We start from the raw sequence: 20,997 nt of genomic DNA, 5'->3' as shown, positions 1-20,997 counted from the left end.
GTTCCATCTTGTCCCTTTGCCATATGGTTTACAGGGGTAACATTCCCTCAAGGAAACAAAAACACAACCATACGATCATCTCTAAGATAATGGAACTTAGGTTTTGAATGCAATTGTACGTAGACTATGAGAACATTTTGCTTAGAGAAATCAAACATATCTGTAATATACAGTAAAGGTGCTTCTTTGGGGGTGGTGAGAGTGCAGGTGGATGTGGAAAGGAAGGCAGGACACAAGTGTGATTTGGTGAGAGCTGTTGGTGGATATGCCAACTGGGAGCTGTGGTGGGAGAACCTCGCTGCCTCAAGCACAAATGCACAAAGCTCACACTAGGGGGCTCAGGGTTCTAGGATTTATGGGTTGGGAAGGGGAAGGGGAAGGGGAAGGGTGTCTTCCACCATCTGGCACTCTGTGGTCCAGCTGTGTTAATCCAACCATTACTGTCCTCATGTTTAGCCCACAGCATCAACAGCTCTTTCTTTTTCATTGAATTTCATAAAAGGATATGAAAGTTTTTAATGTCAAAGTTTTGATTCCTATAACCATGTCATCCCCATAGAAGCCAAAATCTTTCCACATAGTCGTCATAAATACCCTGGCCTGGTACTTTACCTCTGTCCACACAATGAGCAGAAAGGGGTCCTCGTAATGCGTATTGAATGTATACTATGTACCAAGTATTACAGTTCACCCATCATCCTATAATCCTTCAGCAAAGCGATGAAGGAGGTGTCATCTCTATTTTATAAATAAGGAAACTGAATTGTAGTGACATTAAGTAGCTCAACAAAATGTACTTACCCAATAAGTGGAGAGCTTGGGATTTGTGTCTACGTGTATCTGCTTTCTTTCTACTATGCTGAAGTGCGTTTTTGTCTCTCTGGGGTTTTTGTTTGTTTGTGTTTTATTTCTTTTCTTTTCTTTTCTTTCTTTCTTTCTTTTCTTTTTTTTTTTTTTTTTTGCCACAGTCTAGTCATGGTGGATAAGAATTTGGAAAAAAAATTGTTTAGTTGCTTTTTTGAAACCTCAGACTAATTTTCCCTAGTTTCAACAATGAAGCAAACTCAGTAATAGTGAGTGATGGAGTTCAGAATAAACTTTCTTATCTTCTTCCAAATGTGACTGAAATTAAGTAAAAAGAGGTGCCATTGTTTTTAACACATCATTTAAATGTAAAGGATTCTGAGAGTCTGGAATGTTTAAGTGAAAGTTACCCGTGCTGAGTTTCTACTGATGGAATCTTTTAAACAGAGCTGCTAAAAATGACTTATGGTGATTATCGTTGAGACTTTAAAATCCCGAGTGTATAACCACAACAGTAGTAACAGACACAAGGTGTGTAATATAGAAACACAAAGTTCAGAGGCTTTACCAAATTCATAATAAATTTAGAACCCAGTCAATCTAGAGGAAATTAGTATATAAACAAAAATAGAAAACACGTAAGAGAACAACCTTGTATGAAAGCAAAGTGAAAGCTGTTGAATTTGTCTTTCTATGGTACGCTTAAATACACAGAAACACTTTAATGCATCTGACCAAATTAGTTGATCTTGATCTGTTCATCCCTAAAGTCAATCCGTGGCAGCACATCAGTCTCTCTGTCAGCAGCCATGGGTAACTTTGGCAAGAGGTGTGCTGGGGATGTCAAGTGGCCATTCCAGACACCCTTGCCAAGGGGCTTTCCTGCTGGCCTCAAGGAAAGATACAGCACATTTCCTGGAATTGGTTAGAGACCCCTAGGCCAAAGCTAAGAACTTAATTTTTAAAATATTTCAGACATTGAAATAAACACAAACCTACTGTTGTTGCTTTTTTCCCCCAATATTTGACTGCAGATTTGGTTGGTGCATGTCTTGTTACGTAGATCATCTACCTAAAAAATTCTTCTAAGAGCTTACCTTCACAGGCAATTTAACTTAATTTTTACAGTAATTTTAAAGCCTAACTTGTCTAGTTGACAGGGAGGGGGAGTTCCAAGCTTGACTCAGATATGTACCAATGTTGCTATTTTAATAAATGAGCTGTAATCACTATCCTCTGCCTGTTATTTATCCTGGATAGTCTTTGCTTTGATAACCCAAAGTCAATCACATAAACTCTTTTCTTTCTTAGGATTTTCTTGGTGAATTATTTCCAATATATACAATTTTTAGGAAAAAAGTGCCTTTAAGGCACCCTGCATACATGATTTCATTCTCAACAAGGTTGGGTAAAGCCAAAGCTAAATTTCAGAAACTATCTATATATCTGTCAATCTATATTTATTTATTTTTGTTATTCTTCACTAAATTATGGTTTCCTATCTGTGACTAATACTGTAAATGCTACTTCTAATTTGATTGTTTTTATGGCTGTGATATCATACACAAAATATATTGAATTTTAGTAAATATTTGAGACTATTCTTTATGGATAAGGGTTCAGTTGTAAATAAAACCTATAATGCAGGTTAAACAACATTAAGGAAATGTTCATTTTAAGTCTTTATACTTATTGAAATTATTTGGTTATACTAATCAAATGTATGAAAACACTCAATATAATTATTATTGTACATTTTCTTCAAAGCAGAAACAAGCTAATATCTTTGGTGATTAGACTGAAGGATTACTTTGAGAGACTGAGGCGGGAGGATTGCTTGAGGCCAGGAGTTTGAGACCAGCTGGCCAACATGGTAAAACCTTGTTCTACCAAAAATACAAAAATGGCCTGGGTGTGGTGCCTCATGCCTGTAGTCCCAGCTACTCAGGAGACTGAGGTGGGAGGATGATTTGAGCCCAGGAGGTGGAGGTTGCAGTGAGCCAAGCTCCAGCCTGGGCAACAGAGCCAGACCCTATCTCAAAAAAAAAAAAAAAAAAAAAAAAGACATTTCAGGCAAGGGGATATTAGGTAAATAAATTAAAAAGGGTTTATTATAATTATAGAGTTTTTTTTAATAAAAAAGAACTAAATAATCAGCCTGCTTTCCCCATTACATTAGGTGAGTTCCCAAGTCTGCAATACAAGCTCAAAAGTCTCATTCAAAGACTTCTCACTGCTCTGCCTTCCCTCTTCATCTGATGCTTCAAACGATTCTTTGTAAGAGCATAAGTCGTATAATCTGCAGTTAATGACTATGCAAAAGTGGCTTATGTTTTGAGTTCTTTTATGTCTTTGTATTTTTTTCTCTCTCCTAGGTCCTACAGATAGTAGTTGTTCCAAGAATTTGCTATAAATCATTCCTCTCGTATGTCAAGTCATGCTTGATTCATGGTATGCTGTTAATGGCCTTGCAGAAGATCTGACCATTATACTCCTTTACTTTACTTCTTTACTTTTACTACAAATGTATTTGTGCATTTCTCCAAAGGGCAATAAAGTCTTTATAGCAATAAAATAGGTACTTACTGTGATACACAGTGATACAATGAATAATTTCAGATCACATCCAATGTTAAAAGTATTTATGAAAATAATGTGGTACAAATAGGCAGAAATCATGGTAATCTCATGATTTGTCAGAATAATGTTTTCTTTTTGTTTGTTTTGTTTTTCAAAGAAGTAACAATGGCAGAGACATAGACATCAGAGTTTTAAAAAGATAAGTAGAAGGGTAAATAAAAATTGCTGTATTTGAGTGAGTTCTATTGAATAAGTTATGGAAATCCTCTGGCAACTGAAGAAAAAAAATTGAGCAGCTGTAACTGCATGCACATTATGCAAATTTGAAAGGAGCAAGGGCTTGTTTTGCAGACTGTGCATACCTTTCTCACAGCAAGACAAAGCTTTAGAAGGAATAAAGAAAGTTCCACTGAACAGTAATAGATCTTTAAACCTTTTTAATTTTCAGCAATACATAACCATATCTAAAAATGAAATATTATTTTTGTACTATATAGTCCTTTGCTGAAATGGGTTATCTCTACTAGTCTGAGAAACCCATTCAAGCCAGCTGAAACCAAGGGTGGATGTACCACCACTTAAGCACTCACCTATTGTTGATCATTCACTTCATTTCCAGGTTTCTGCCATTACAAATGAGGACTGCCATCAACATCTTTGCACATATATCCTTATGCTGGCTGTAAAATAGATTCCTAGCAGTGAGATTGCTGAGCTGAAACTAAATGTGTTTTTTCACTTAAATTTTAATAGATGCTATCAAAATGCTTTCCAAAAAGGTTGTTAATATTTCACATTTCCAAATACTATGTCTCTGCCTCCAACCAGTAGAAGCATTCATACTTTCACATTTTAGTCTTACCTGACAGGGTAAAATGAAATCTAGGAAAAAAAATGCTAGAATTAATAAGCAAATGTATCAAGGTTGCAGGATATAAGGTTAATATATAAAAATCAATTCTGTCTTTACACTAGCAATACACGAGTAGAAAATAAACCGATTATAATAGCATAAATAGTATGAGATATTTGGAGATAAACTTAACAGTATATATGTAAGGCCTGTATAATGAAATGGAAACTACAAAAAAATTTTCTTCAGATCAATCTATAGAACCAATACAATCCAAAACACAGTATTTACTTGATGATAGTGACCAGATTTAAACCTTTGAAAACAATTTCTCATAATCAGATTGTACCGGAATGCTAAAACAGTGCTTAATTTGTCCTACAAGTTAGTAGCCAAATATGAATACTAAACGGTGTTTCATACAATGCAAACTAAGTTGATTGTTCAAAATACCTAAACTTTTCTGTTAAAAGTAGGGCAGTCTTATATCAAAGTTGTCCAGGGACAGTTTATGTCATCTGTCCTGATATAAATAATGTCCTCAAACTACTTTGATTTGAATGATGAACTATATGGTCACCTTAGCTAATAGGAACTCAGTGCTTAGTTTCATAACCTTAAACCAGAAAGTTAAATGGAATTTAATAACTACCTGCTTTTGTGTTTAATTGGTATATTCTTGTGTAACATTATAATCCTTCTGTTTTTTTTGTTATATATTTTTATTTTCTTAATGGTTGCCCTGGGGATTATAATTAGCATATAAATTTAAATAGTTTATTTAAATTACTAGTGATTTATTTAAATGGAATACAAAAATTTTGCTCCAATGTATCTTTGTTCCTACCCCCTCCATTGTGCTATTATTGTCATACAAATTACATCTTTTTTTTTTTTTTTGAGATGGAGTCTCACTCTGTTGCCCAGGCAGGAGGGCAGTGGCATGATCTCGGCTCACTGTAACCTCCACCTCCTGGGTTCAAGCCATTCTCCTGCCTCAGCCTCCCGAGTAGCTGGGATTACAGGCATGCGCCATGATGCCCAGCTAATTTTTGTATTTTCAGTAGAGATGGGGTTTTACCATGTTGGCCAGGCTGGTCTTGAATTCCTACCCCAGGTGATCCACCCACCTCAGCCTCCCAAAGTGCTGGGATTGCAGGCATGAGTCACCCCGCGTGGCTACAAATTACATCTTTATAGATTATAAGAGCATCAGCACAGTATAAAATTGTTGCTTTATACAATTGTCTTTTAAATCCAATAGAAGAAAAGAGTTACCCTCAAAATGCATATATACTGTCTTTTATATTAATCCATGTAGTTTCCTTCTTGTGGATTTTCTTCATGTGGATTTGAGTTACTATCTAGTGTTCTTTCATTTCAATTTACATGTCTACCTTTAGTATTTTTTGTATTTTGTTTATGTTGTAATGTCTCCATTTCTTCATTTTTAAAGGATAGTTTGACTGGATATAAAATTCTTGGTTGACAATTTTTTTCTTTCAGTGTTTCGAATATGGCATCATACCATCTTCTGATCTTCATGATTTCTGATGAGAAATCAAAATACTACTGTTTTTAGGGATCTCTTGTACATGTTGAGTCACTTGTCTCTTGGGTTTTCAAGACTGTGTCTTTGTCTTTTGACTTTATGACAGTGTATATGTAGGTGTTGATCTCTTTGAATTTATCCTAGAGTTTAAGCTTCTTCAATGTGCAGATTAATGTTTTTCACCAAATTTTGAAATTTTTTGACAATTATTTTTTCAAATATTCTTTCAGCTTCTTTCTGTCTCCTCTCCCACTGGTATTTCCATTATGTTTACTTAGTATAATTGATACTCAGTTGTACTAAGTAAAATTAAGGTTATTGGGGCTCTCTTGATTTTTCTTCATTCTTTTTTCTTTTTGTTTCTTAGGTTGGATACTCTCAATTGACCTATCTTCAAGTTTACTGATTCTTTTTTTTGCCAGTTTAAATCTGCTAGAGCCCCTCTAGTGAAATTTTCATTGTACTTATAGTACTTTATAACTCTAGAGTTTCTATTTGGTTCATTTAAAAATAATTTCTACCATTTAATTGATTTTTTAAAATTTGATGAAACATCATTCTCAGCCGGGAGCAGTGGCTCATGCCTATAATCCCAGCACTTTGGAAGGCTTAGGTGGGCAGATCACTTGAGCCCAGGAGTTTGAGACCAGCCTGGGCAACATAGGGAGACACTGTCTCCACTAAAAATACAAAAATTAGCTGGACATGGTGGCATGCACCTGTAGTCCCAGCTACTCAGGAGACTGAGGTGGGAGGATCGTTTGAGCCTGGGAGGTGGAGGCTGCAGTGAGCCAAGATTGTGCCACTGCACTCCAGCCTAGGTGACAGAGCAAGACCTTGTCTCAAAAAAACAAAGAAAGAGAGAGAGGGAGAGAGAGAGACAAAGAGAGAGAGAGAGAGAAAGAAAGAAAGAAATGGAAAGAAAGAAACATCATTCTCATACTTTCCATTAATTTTTTACCTATGGTTTCCCTTAGTCCTTTGAACATATTTGCAATAGCTGATTTAAAGTCTTTATTTAGGTAGTCTACTGTCTGTGTTTCCTCAGACATAGTTTTTATTGACTACTATTTTCCTGTGTATTAACCATGTTTTCCTGTTTGTGTGTCTTGCGATATTTTTTGGTCAAAACTGGGCATTTAAAATATTACATTGTGGCAACTCTGGTAATCAGAGTCCCTCCCTTTTAAGGGTTTGCTGTTGTTGCTGCTGTTTCTTTGTTTAATGACTTTCCAAACTAATTCTGTAAAGTCTTTTGTTGTTGTTGTGTGTGGTCACTAAACTCTGCTTGTTTAGCTTAGTAGTCAGCTAGTGATTAATCCAGGATTTCCTTAATGCCTTGAATAGTATAGCTACTATACTTTGCTGAAAAGCTATGTGTGTGTGCGCAGGCATGTGTGTATGCACACATCTGTGTGTGTGTTGAGGCTCACTTTCGACTCTAATAGAGAATTTTTATTAGGTAAAAAAGGAATTCTTTTTTATACCACATATCTTCTGTTTCTTAAATTAAAAGCAATGTAAAAATCCCTAAAACATCTTTAAACAACAAAACCCAATGCTGGTTCCCTCAAGTCTTTGCATTGTGTTTGTTTTCCAGTTTTAAAAAATGACTATCTTGCTGTGCTCAGACATTCTAAGAACCATGTGGCAATGCTTACAAACACCTTCTTTTTACAGTAAAATACTGCTGTTCACAGAAATAAATGTGTTAGGCTTACATTAGATTTAGATTGTAAATAATTGAGCCGGCAGAAGTCTTGAACAGACTGCTTAAATATCATCGTTATTATAAAAAGTGTTACAGTGAGTCCACACTTTCAACAATTCATTATAATACAGCAATGTGCACTCCAGCATATGGAGTGGCTCCATCTCAGAACATTTTGAAATATTCTGTTGTTTTCTATGTCTTTTTGTGTATACCCCAAAGCATGATTAAACATTTAGTGATCTTTAGAATTAAACTTCTAAAGATACAAACTATGACAAGCATTCATAAAGGAGTACTTAATCTAAGATTTAAAGGTTTTAAGGGGAATTCATGGTTAGAATTTGGTGGCATAGCTTCTATGTTTCTTTTTAGAGATCTTAGCACACCACTTTTCATAGCAGAACACATGATTAGTGTATGACTTTTGTGGTTCCCTACCTGAGAAAGTAAGTGGGAGAACAGCCTCCCAAAAAATAGGAGATATTGTGAATACAAGCACAATATTAAGTTGAATATTAAATTAGTATTATTATATTAAATTAAATATTAAATTCATCTCAATACTTGTGACTTGTATTTCCCTTATTTCACATAATTTGCAATATTTAATTCATTTAGCACATATTTTAGCAGAATCAAAATTTCATCCTAGGATTATGTACTATTATTATTATGTGTTTTTTTGTTTGTTTTTTGTTTTTTGAGATGGAGTCTCACTCTGTCACCCAGGCTGGAGTGCAGTAGTGCAATCTCGGCTCACTGTGACCTCCACCACCCAGGTTCAATGATTCTTGTGCTTCGGCCTCCAGAGTAGCTGGGAAATACAGGTGTGTACCACCACGCCCAGCTAATTTTTGTATTTTTAATGGAGACATACGTGAGACTGGTTAATTTATGAAGAAAAGAGGTTTAATTGACTCACAGTTCTGTACGGCTGGGGAAGCTCAGGAAACTCATAATCATGAGGGAAGAGGAAGCAGGCACCTTCTTCACAAGGCGGCAGGAGGGAGTGAGTGCGAGAGCGCAGGAAAAACTACCATTTATAAAACCATCAGATCTCGTGAGAACTCACTATCATGAGAACAGCATGGGGGAACCATCCCCATGATCCAATCACCTCCCACTAGGTTCCTCCCTCAACACGTGGTGATTACAGGGATTACAATTCAAGATGAGATTCGGGTGGGGACACAGCCAAACCATGTGGCACAGCATACCACATGCTATGCTCTTTATTCTCCAATCTTTCTCCCTATGCACTTGGTCACCTATTTCCTCCCCCTTGAGTCACTAAAATCTATTTCCTCATCTTTGAGCTGAAACAAAGAAACAAGCAGATAGATAACCAATCAAAATAAATAAATATATCAACTTATACAAACTGACTTCTCTTGGGCCGTCTTACAGCCTCGGTAAATGTGCTTAGCTTTTCCTGAACCATAGTAGTGGACATAGTCTAGGCTCACACAGATTTCCTGTATACATAGTGTACCAGTCAGGCAGCACGCCCACCTTAAGGTCTGAGTCTCAGGTCCATAAACCTCTCCTTCTGATCTTCCAGGCATCAGCACCAGCCCTGCAGTGGTTCCTCTTCAGAGGCCTGAGTCCTGGCTATGCTTGGTCCTTCTTCTGGGCTTCTAGGTTCTGACAAGACCCATGTCTTTCTTTTTGCCCTAGAGTGGTAGCTTCTTCCTGGGGTGACTTATCTCTGTGTTACCTTAGTGTTCCCTTTTTGCTTTAGTTCTCTAACACCTGATCAGTCTTTCATTCATTACATTAAATGGTCTCGTTATATTAAATGATCAATCTTTCATTCATTATACTAAATTCATTGTATTTCATTCATTATATTAAACTAGCGTAGTTTCTATTTTCCTGACTGGGTCCTGGTGGTATCACTGTAGTGGCACCATGAGGATGGCTCTGGGAGTGCTGAGAAAGGCAGAAGACATGGCCTCTGCCAGGCTGAGACTTTTGCTGAAATAACACTGTAGAACAAACAGGAAGATGCAAATCCTTTCTTCAACCTGCCTTTCCTGCCTGCCTCCAGAATTTTTTTTTTTTTTTTCCAGAAACGGAGTCTCGCTCTGTCGCTCACGCTGGAGTGCAGTGGTGCAATCTCGGCTCACTGCAAGCTCCACCTCCTGGGTTCACGCCCTTCTCCTGCCTCAGCCTCCTGAGTAGCTGCGACTACAGGTGCCTGCTACCATGTCTGGCTAATTTTTGTATTTTCAGTAGAGACAGGGTTTTCACCGTGTTAGACACGGTGGTCTCAATCTCCTGACCTCGTGATCCGCCCGCCTCAGCCTCCCAAAGTGCTGGGATTACAGGAGTGAGCCACCGCGCCTGGCACCTCCAGCATCATCTATTGACCAAGCCTAACAGGGAGTTGGAGGACAAAAGAGAAAAGCTCTTTACAGAGGCTCAGCCCCAGCATCACAAAACAGAGTAGAAAGGGTGGGTTTGGACACACACAGTTTTGACCACGGCTTTTAATTATTAGTGATCCCAACTGGACTTTTGACTAATCTTGGGGATTCAATGATATGATGTTAGGTGCTAGGAAGAGAGGCATTTCACAGTATCCAAAGTATTCATTGTTTTTGTCTTGAATATATATATGGAGATGTACTTTGTTATTTCTTGACTAATAGTGAAAAAGAAAGTTTGAACATATGCCCATACTTTTCAAATTAACTTGATGATTATATAATCTGAAACTAGGAATCTAAAACTAGCAATCAGAAATTAATAAAGACGGAGTTATAGAACTTAGTTGTAAGATATAGTGGAAAGAGACTTGAAAGCGCATATGGACTGTAAACAGCAGTTACAAAATTGTGACACTGGAGTCACAATACTATCATTTTTTTCCTTTGCTTTAATAAGTATATTCTTCTCTGGAGACTCAGGAATTAAAACACAAACAAACAAACAAAGGATATTCTATTTTACTCTATCAATTTATTAAAGTATTTAATTTTTTCTTTGTATACTATATATTAAGGCATAATATACTTATAGATATTAAACAACATATTTTCATTCATTTATTCACTCATTAAATATTGACTGAGCACGTACTATGGGCCCAGGAATGTGCAAGGTATTTGAGTTATGGTAGCGAATAAAAGCAAGATAGTTCCTGTCTTTAAATCTCCAAAGATAGACATTAAGCAAGTAATGTACTAAAATTGTTGGGTGCTATGATATGGAAAAATGGCCACTTTATAGCTAGTATATTTATCCAAGTCTATGGAGTTGGAAAATGCCTTCCTGAAGGAGTGAGGTTTCAGTTGAAACCTGAAGGAGGGATAGGAGTTAAGCAGGTGATGGAAAGTGGGATGGAGGAGTGAAGAGGGATGTGGGACAGTTGGAGTAAAGGAGGAGTTAGGAGAAGGAAGAGTGAAGAAGAGTATTTCAGGTACAGCATAGGCCATATTCAATGATAATATTATTTCCTCTAGACTGTAGGCTCCTTTTGTATTATTATATTTTTCCTTTCCATTATTTTTATATTATTTTTTCCTTTTGCAGTTTTGTGTCTCTGGTTTCCAATGAAAGGCTTGTCACATAGCAGGTGTTCAATAAATATATAAAAACTGTATGAGTGAATGTGTTTTTCCTTTTCCTAAAATATTGAAACTCATTGATTTTCTTGGCAACAGTGATTCCATCTAGTAGGTATTCATACCAGTAGGTCTAGATATTTTGGTTTTAGGAAGCTCAGTTTAAAATCCAAAGAACTGGCTGGGCATGGTGGCTCACACCTGTAATCCCAGCACTTTAGGAGACCAAGGCTGGCAGATCACTTGAGGCCGGGAGTTGGAGACTAGCCTTGTCAACACAGCGAAACCCATCTCTACTAAAAATACAAAGAACTATTAGCTGGGTGTGGTGGCATGTGCCTGTAGTCCCAGCTACTGGGGTGGCTGAGGCAGGAAGATCCCTTGAACCTGGAGGCAGAGGCTGCAGTAAGCTGAGATCGCACCACTGCACTCCAGCACTCCAGCCTGGGTGACAGAGCAAGACTCTGCCTCCAAAAAAAAAAGCCAAAAATATGCCTGTAATCTCAGCACTTTGAGAGGCCATGACAGGAGCCCAGGAGTTCAAGGTTACAGTAAGCCATGGTCATGCCACTGCACTCCAGCCTGGGTGACAGAGCAAGACCTCAGCTAAAAAAAAAAAGAACAAAAGGCCAGGTGCGGTGGCTCACACCTGTAATCCCAGCACTCTAGGAGGCCGAGGCAGGCAGACCATGAGGTCGGGATTCAAGACCAGCCTGGCCAACATGGCGAAACCCCGTCTCTACTAAAAACACAAAAATTAGCCGGGCATGGTGGCAGGTGCCTGTAATCCCAGCTACTCGGGAGGCTGAGGCAGGAGAATCACTTGAACCCAGGAGGTGGAGGTTGCAGTGAGCTGAGATTGTGCCATTGCACTCCAGCCTGGGCAACAAGAGCAAGACTCTGTCTTAAAAACAAACAAACAAACAAAACAAACAACAACAAAAAAAACACCAAAGATTCTACCCCCTAAAAAGAAATATTGCGTAGAGTCATATTTAGTCAATAATAGAACATTTTGAGACAACACTAATATGTGAAGTTTCACTGAGCCAGGTCCAGGACCTCTAAAGGAGAAATCAGATGTTGTCATGTTTTAGCTTTGCCTAAAGCATTCAAATATAAAATATCAATATTGTTTGCTCAGTTCTCTAAAATGGAAGTAGAAAGCATTCATTTAATTCATTTAATATTTTTATGTTCATATTTTAAGTGGCCATAAGGAAAGGAAAGCTATTTACTGGTCTATACATGAAGTTTTCTAACAAAATTCTTAAAAACGTGAGATATGAAATGTTATTCCATGAATATAATAATAAAATAGCATATGAATTATTTCACTGTTCCATAGTCAAATTCCTAACTAAACAAATAAGCACAAACATATAATAATCAATAATCAATGAAACAAAAAGCACTAAAAAGCAAAACAAAATAAGGGCTTTAGATAAATTGCTAACTTCTTAACTAGAGTACATAGTGCAAAGGAAGGAAGAAACGAAGGGAGGGAAGGAGGGGTAAGGAAGAGAAAGAAGGAGGCAGGAAGAGAGGGAGGGAAGGAAGGAAAACTTCTATTCCTGCCACCTAGTGTCATGAAAAAGTCACGCCAAGGTCAAGCACAAGTGAGAAAAGTCATGTAAAGAGCAATTAATTATCCATTTACAAAGTAAGAATAGAGATCCTAATTTAGTATTCAGTAATGTTTTTAAATAATTAGTTTCTGGGAACAGTAGGAGTACCCTAACCAATATATAATTGAATACTCTTGTTTAATTATATATGCATGGATCTGGTCTCTGAGATAAGGAGGAGCTGGTTAAATTAATTAGGAAAATGTGGCCTTTTAGGGACAGACTTCCAAATTTTTAAAAATGTTTCTACCTTAGAATTGCTTAATTAGATTTCAAAGGAACAGTTTCTCGTGTTTGAAATTGAACGTAGTTAAATTAAAATAATAAAGCATTAAAGAGTTTATAAAAATAAACTTTACTTTCAATTACAGGCTATTGAATTTAGCCAGTGGTTTCTATAAGTAAAGCCATATTATAAATTTACTCACAAATAACTAAATAGAGTCTCTGAGGCCAAAAAATAAGAGAAAACTAGGAAATGATGGGGAGCTAGAACACAACTTCTGTAAGTAAAGAGACAGCCCTCCCTTCTCGCTGGTGTACAAAAATGCCTCCAATATTTGAAATAAGTAAGAGGTATAGTCCCAATTTCAAGAGTTATATTCCCAATTTCATTTGAGAAGGAGCCAGGATGATATGTATAATCTTAATTTTAAAATAATGATAACAGCCAAAGTAAACACATTTTTTTAAAAGATTTACTACTTTCTCAGGCAAATTCGTGGTTTGTCTCTTTGTACTCATGTCATAAAGTCTAAAAAAACTCATTAGACCTTTTTCTTCCTGTAACTTAAAAAAAAAAGTTTCTTCTTTTCATTTTGTGGCTAATGTTGTCTGATTATCAAGACTTTGCATATTTTTAACACCCACTAGCCCCATCATATTATTTTTCTCTGGCTGAGGTCTGAGTGACAAGTACATTGATACAACTGAATCATCCTTCTGCAGGCATGTCTTTGTTATCAGATTAGTTTTCAAGTAGATTTATGCATTTAAAGAGTATGTCCGTTTGAACAAGATTAGTCTTTGCAAGATATGACATTTATCCTAGCAATAGGTGATAGATTTCTATACTTTAGACCTGTGAACCAAACTAGATAGTAAGCTGACATATTGTTAAGTAGTTCTTTTCTTCTTGGCTATCAGATCAAGTCACCAAAATGAAGCTGAAAGAGTGTTGTCATGAAAGTTTATTGGATTAGGGCCAAATTTCCGCCCTCTTATGAGGCCAGGTGATGCCAGGATTTTCCAACAACCAAACCAAGTTAAGTCTTGCCTTCATATAAAGAGAATTCAGAAAAACTGACAAACGAGAGGTGAAGTACAGAAGCAAGCAAAAGTTGACATTTTCTTGGATTTCTGTGGTGAGCCTAAAAAGCATTCCAAAGAGAACCGTATAAAATACAAGAAAAGTTGAAAAGATGCATCCCATCAATGCAATTTTAGAGAAGATGCTATATTGTTATATAAAAATAATCCTATTATATTCCTTAATCATGATCCTTCATAAATATATATTAATAATATAATAAAGATCTAAAGTGTTACTGCTGGGAAAAATGCTAACAACCAAAAGTTAAAGAGCATTTTTTGAGGGATATAAAGAGTTTGTAGACATTTAAAAATCTAAGAATCACATTATACCACATAGTATAATAGTGTAAACAACTCCAGACATGTTTTATTAGTTTTTAAGGAAGTGGAGTGAAGTATGACTTCCTTCAATTAAACAGCAGAGGATTTAGGTAGGTAGAATGAAACTATTTGACTTGGAGTTTAACCAAAATGTAGGGGTATTAGCACACCTTCCCACTGAAGTACTGTATGATCTTTTAAAGTACAGGTGTGTAAAGGGCCCCGGTTTTATTTTATTTTCAGAAAAGGATTCCCTTTTTCTTGATGGAGAAGTAACATTGTACAAAAACATGATGTGTAAACTCTGCAGGGCTTTTGGAAAGCTCTCCTTTACCTTCACAACAGCTTCTCACATCTCCCTTTCCACCCATTTTTCCCGACTTCTTGTCTTCCTCTCTCTCCCCCATCACATATCTCATTGGCATAAATTACACAGAAACAAATGGTCAGGGATTTAGCCGACATTGTTGTCATTTCCCACCTCAATTGCTTCAAAGTCATTGGATGCTGTCTACCGTTGGCAAGGGCACTTTTAACAATCATTAACCACAATCCTCTAGGACATACCAACTTTCTATTTGTACTTTTCTGGTTAATCTGTCAACTTCCTGTTGCATTTTGGATCAAGCCCCTTGACTCAATATATGAAAAGGGAGAAATTTGGAGCATGTATATGACCTCTTTTAGTGGTTGACATTTTTTTCTCACTTGGCTTTTGGACACTCTTGAGAGACCTAACCCTCGTCCTGAAGGTCAAAATGCTTTACTATGCCTGGCTAAATTTCTTTACTGATCTTGTCTTTTCCTATTTCATATTCTCTTTTCTGTTTAATTTCCCATTTATATCCCATTATTTTCCCAGTGCTGAGTTTTCTTTAACGCTCTATTTTATGCTTAAGATGTTTTCCTGCCTTAACTTACTATTTAATTAAAAATAGAATCACAGGCTAGAGTTGAATGAGCTCTTAAAAGAACATCTGGTCCAATGTCTTTTCAAATAAAAAAAAATCTTAAAATTTTCTCAACAGGATGCTTCTCATAATGGGAAATTCATTGAGACACTTCATTCCATTGCTGAAAAGCTTTCTGTATGTCGGGCGCGGTGGCTCAGGCCTGTAATCCCAGCACTTTGGGAGGCCAAGGCAGGCGGATCACGAGGTGAGGAGATCGAGACCATCTTGGCTAACACGGTGAAACCCCGTCTCTACTAAAAAATACAAAAAAATAGCCGGGCGTGGTGGTGGGCGCCTGTAGTCCCAGCTACTCTGGAGGCTGAGGCAGGAGAATGGCGTGAACCCGGGAGGCCGGGCTTGCAGTGAGCCAAGATCGCGCCACTGCACTCCAGCTTGGGCAACAGAGTGAGACTCCGTCTCAAAAAAAAAAAAAAGCTGTGTGTGCATTTCCCTCATATTCAACTGAGACTTTTGTCTTTATAAATCCCACTCTTCTAGGACAACACAAAATAAAGTTATTCTAAAATCTATAGAACCGTTCTTAGAATTGCTATGTGATGGCTTAGACTGCTATTTGATGATAGCAGTCACGTCATCCTTTAGCCTTCTACTCTCTAATCTAATTAGCTCCAAGATATTCAATTTTTTTTTTTTTTGTATAACATGGTATTCATCATCTTACATCATCTTGGTCCTTAACTGTCAGTCTTCATGCCACTGTGTATAAGCATCTGATTCTCATGGTTCTCCGTCTTAGTCCATTTGGGTTGCTAAAACAAAAATACCACAGACTGGATGACCTAAACAACAGGCATTTATTTCTCATAGTTGTGGAGGCTGAAGGAGTACAATATCATGATGCCAGCAGATTTGGTGTCTCACGAGGGCTCACTTCCTAGTTCATCTCTCTGTGTCTTCATATGTCAGAAAGAGGGCCAGAGAGCTGTCTGGGATCTCTTTGGTAATGATATTAATCCCATTTATGAGGGCTCCAAACAAACGAATTCATTATTTTCCAAAGGCTCCACTTTCTAATGCCATCACATTGGGGATTAGGATTTTAACATGAATTTTTGGGTGACAAACTCAATCTATAACATTTCCTTTCATCCATTTTCCTGTACACATTTATTTCACCTTTAACATTTATTTGGTTATGGCTGTGGTTTGAATGTATCCCCCAAAAGTTCATGTGTCGGAAATCGAATTTCTCTCTTCATGAATGGATTAGTGAATTAATGTCACTATCATGGGAGTGGGTTTCTTATACAAGTGAGCTCTGTGGCTCTCTTGCTCTTGCCCTCTCACCAAGCGATGTCCTCCATCATGTTATGATGCAGCAAGAAGGCCCTCACGAAATACGGGTGCTATGCTCTTGGCCTTCCTAGTCTCTAGAACCAAGAGCTAAATAAACTTATTTTGTTTATAAATTACCCAGTCTATGGTATTCTGTTATAGCAACAGAAAGTGGACTAAGATAGTTATTTAAAATAACTGTCGCATTTTATCTAATGTCCAAATTTGAACATATTGCTTATAAACAACTTTGAAACGGATACTGTGTTGTCCTTTACATTTCGTTTGTATAATATATATTAAAAGACAGAAAAATGGGCAACATTTTCAATTCTAAAATAATTATTAAAATAAATATGAAGATAAGAAATGTTCCAAATACCTTTTTACACGTGGAAATCAGAATGTATGATATAGTTTATTATTTGCTGCAATCTATAAAAATTTCCTTATAAAGAGGTGATGCAAGCATTTTGTCGGTCTTGGAAGAATTATGTATCTTTAAGAATTAAAGCTAGAGGCTGGGTATAGTGGCTGACACCTGTAATCTCAGCACTTTGGGAGGCCTAAGGGGGTGGATCGCTTGAGTGCAGAAATTTGAGACCAGCCGTGGGCACCATAGCAAAACCCTATCTCTACAAAACAAAAAACAAAAAAACAAAAATTATCTGGGTGTGGTGGTGTTTGCCTGTAGTCCCAGATACTCAGGAGGCTGAGGTGGGAAGGTTGCTTGAGCCCAGGAGGTGGAGGTTGCAGTGAGCCAGGATTGCACCACCACACACCAGCCTGGGAGACAGAGCAAGACCCTGTCTCAAAAAAAAAAAAAAAAAAAGAAAACTAGAAATTTGCTCATATTTCCAGACTTTGTAAGAACCTAAGCACACACCAAGACTTAGTGTGCTTTCTGCTTTTATATTCAAAAATGACAGATGCTATAAATGCTGTGATTCAAGTATCATTTACATTTTAAACTGGAGGCCAGTCACGGTGGCTCATGCCTGTAATCCCAGCACTTTGGGAGGCCAAGGCGGGCAGATCACTTGAGGTCAGGGGTTTGAGACCAGCCTGGTCAACATAATGAAACCCGTCTCTACTAAAAATACAAAAATTAGCTGGGCATGGTGGCGCATGTCTGTAGTCCCTGCTACTTGGGAGACTGAGGCAGGAGAATCACTCGAACCTGGGAGGCGGAGGTTGTAGTAAGCAAAGATCACACCACTGCATTCCAGCCTGGGCAACAAAGTGAGATTCTGTCTCAAAAAAAAAAAAGAAAAAAAATTAAACTGGAAAGAAACTTAGAGGTCCTGTGGTAAAACCTGTTTAAAAGCAAACAAACAAACAAACAAACAGAGGCTGGCAAAGTGAGTTGCCTTGACACAGGTAGTTGATTGCTAACCTGAAGCGTTCCTAAATTATAGATAGATATTCTTTGCTTTGCACCAGGTTGCTTTTTGACAGGAGGCGAAACAAAGGAGCCTTCCCATGCATTTCTTCATGACAAAGTTTTCTGCAGCCACTGCTTATATTGGTAAATGAAGTACACATCTTAGGTTCTCTGGGACACATGCTGAATACTGAAAATTTGCCATGATATGAAGGATACCAGAAATCAATCCTACTAATAGGCTTACCATGATACAGGTTATTTCAGAATTCCTGATTTACCCCTTATTCTAGAGTGCCTATATTAAGGCACATAAAGAATTTAAAAATCTCTCTCCTTGTGGGACACTCCCTCCCTAAACATCAGTGTGCCCCTGAAAGATTCTTTTCCCTAAGTAGAATGAGTAAATCAGAAGGCAACAGCTCTATACAAGGAGTTCAGAATTCATCAAGCCAATACTCCTAGGTCCAGGGCTGAGAAGAAGAAAGAGGGGCCAATATAAAGGCCAGTCTATGTTTGGCTCTTCCTATTGGTCTCGTTAACCAAATTGTGATTTTAAAAAAATTTCTAGTATATTTTTCCTCTAAAGCTGTTTATTGTTTTTTCTTCTTTTTCATTGTCTGTCACTAGGCTATGACTACTGGATAAAGCAATAATGACCTATATATTAAGACAGATTTATGTACACTAGTATGTCTGAGTATAGGAACAAAATTACCTCAGCTTTTGTCTGGCCTAAAACTCTTGGAATGGAATAATTCTTTCTTAAGCATTTTACTGAAGGTTTAAAAACATCTTTATAGAGAATTTTCTGTGTTTAATGGATTAGGACTATCCTAATAACATGACAGTGTACTTCATTGCATGCTGCTTAATTTCCTGTCCTCTTTTTCACTCACTAATAAAAGCATGACTTAAGGAATAAATTGTCCTTGGGACACATCTGAATCAATTATCAGTGCAAGTGAAATTTAATATCCCTGTAGTAATTTTTTTTTTTTGACAGAGTCTCGCACTGTCGCCTGGACTGGAGTACAATGGCACGATCTTGGCTCACTGCAACGTCCGCCTCCTGGGTTCAAGTGATTCTCCTGTCTCAACCTCCCAAGTAGCTGGGATTACAGGTGCCCTACACCTCACTCAGCTAATTTTTTGTATTTTTAGTAGAGACAGGGTTTCACTATGTTGGCCAGGCTGGTCTCGAACTCTTGACCTCGTGATCCGCCTGCCTCAGCCCCCCAAAGTGCTGGGATTACAGGCGTGAGCCACTGCACCCGGCCGTAATATTTTTTGAGACAGAGTTTCACCCTGTTGCCCAGGCTGGAGTGCAATGGTGCGATCTCAGTTCACGGCAACCTCCACCTCCTGGGTTCAAGCAATTCTCCTGCCTCAGCCTCCTGGGTAGCTGGGATTACAGGCATGTGCCACTATGCTAGGCTAATTTTTTGTATCTTTAGTAGAGAGGGGGTTTCACCACGTTGGCTAGGCTGGTTTCAAACTCCTGAACTCATGCTCCAGCCGCCTCAGCCTCCCAAAGTGCTGGGATTACAGGCGTGAGCCACCGTGCCCGGCCAACACTGTAGTAATTAAAAATAATAATAATAAATGACCCACATTAATATTACTTGGGAAGACGATATTTTATCAAAAGTTTCCTTGTTCAGCTGTCATTTTTTTAAAGGTCATCCACCTTTGAATAAAATATTTGTTCCTTAAAACTTCTCAGGCAATTAATATGTTGGGTAACAAGTGAAAGAATGAAGACTACAGAATTTCATAACATAAATCTTCCACACAGAAAATCAAGTCCTTGTTACACTAGCTTTCTTGATTCGTTTTAGTGTAACATTTCAATGGGGTAGAATAAAAAGATCTTTTATGATTATTTATGGTATACCTAGGAGGCAGTTTTCAGAATTGTGACTAGTGACCAAAGAAAATCTCACTTAAAGCAGACTCTCTAAACTTGTATTCTTTGTCATATAAATAATCCGAATCAATAGTACTTATAATTAACTTTATACAACTACCATTAGCATTTTTATGAATTCTGAGAGTCTATAGACATGTAACATGGCAGTATTTACTATTGTCTCTGTGAGATGTTTTTGGGTTGATAATTATTCTGGTTATCTATTGCTAAACAACAACCCCAAAACTTAGTGGCTTAAAATAAACATTTATATTTGTTCACAATTCTGCAACTTGGGTAGAATCAGTGAGGACAGATGATCTCTATTCCACTCAGCATCTGCTGGGGTATCTGGAAGGCTGGACACTGGGATCATCTGAAGCCTCATTCACATACATGTCTGGTCATGAAGGCTGGTTGTCATCTGGAATCTCAGCAAAGGCACTACTGGGCACCTACATATGGCCTTTCCAAATGACTGTTTGCCTTCCTCATAATATGGCGACTGGGTTCTGAGGGTGAGCATCCAAAGAGGACCAAGTGAAAGCCATATCACCTTCTATGGCTCAGCTTTAGCAGGTACATAATGTGGCTTCCAATGTAGTCATAGGTCCACCCAGTTTTATGGGGAGGAAAGATCTCTCAATGGAAAAGTATGTCTCAAAGGCAGAGTCTCCCAATCTCTCAGAGGAGAAGAGTTGGTGTATTAGCCTGTTCTCACACTGCTATAAAGAACTGCCTGAGATTGGGTAATTTATGAAGAAAAGAGGTTTAATTGACTCACAGTTTCACAGATTGTCCGGGGAGCATGGCTGGGAGGCCTCAGGAAATTTACAGTCATGGTGGAAGGATGAAGGGGAAGCAAACACACCTTCAGATGGCTGCAGGAGAGAGAAAGCAAAGAGGGAAGTGCTACACACTTTCAGACAACCAGATCTCATGAGAACTCACTCACTATCATGAGAACAGCAAGGGGGAAATCCGATCCTATGATCTAATCACCTGCCACCAGGTCCCTTCCCCAACATTGGGGATTACAATTCAACATGAGATTTGGGTGGGGACACGTAGCCAAACCATATCAGTCAGTATTACATGGAAAGAAGATCACGTTGGA

General features: G+C 37.8%; 1 long non-coding RNA gene across 1 annotated transcript in view; it reads right to left on the bottom strand.

Annotated features, from left to right (window-relative positions):
* The window catches only part of LOC129060074 (uncharacterized), a 45,021-nt gene extending 24,246 nt beyond the window's left edge, over positions 1–20,775 (bottom strand). Inside the window, exons 1-2 of the long non-coding RNA XR_008526463.2 lie at positions 20,665–20,775; positions 3,975–4,064 (exon numbers count right to left, since the gene is read on the bottom strand). This is a non-coding gene — a long non-coding RNA (uncharacterized LOC129060074). The remainder of the gene's footprint in view (positions 1–3,974; positions 4,065–20,664) is intronic.
* Between the last annotated feature and the right edge of the window lie 222 nt (positions 20,776–20,997).

Source organism: Pongo abelii, chromosome 5, assembly GCF_028885655.2.
Source record: "Pongo abelii isolate AG06213 chromosome 5, NHGRI_mPonAbe1-v2.0_pri, whole genome shotgun sequence".
Classification (NCBI taxonomy): domain Eukaryota; kingdom Metazoa; phylum Chordata; class Mammalia; order Primates; family Hominidae; genus Pongo; species Pongo abelii.
The sequence above is the reverse complement of the archived record's forward strand: the minus strand, read 5'-3'. Positions and strand labels throughout refer to the sequence as shown.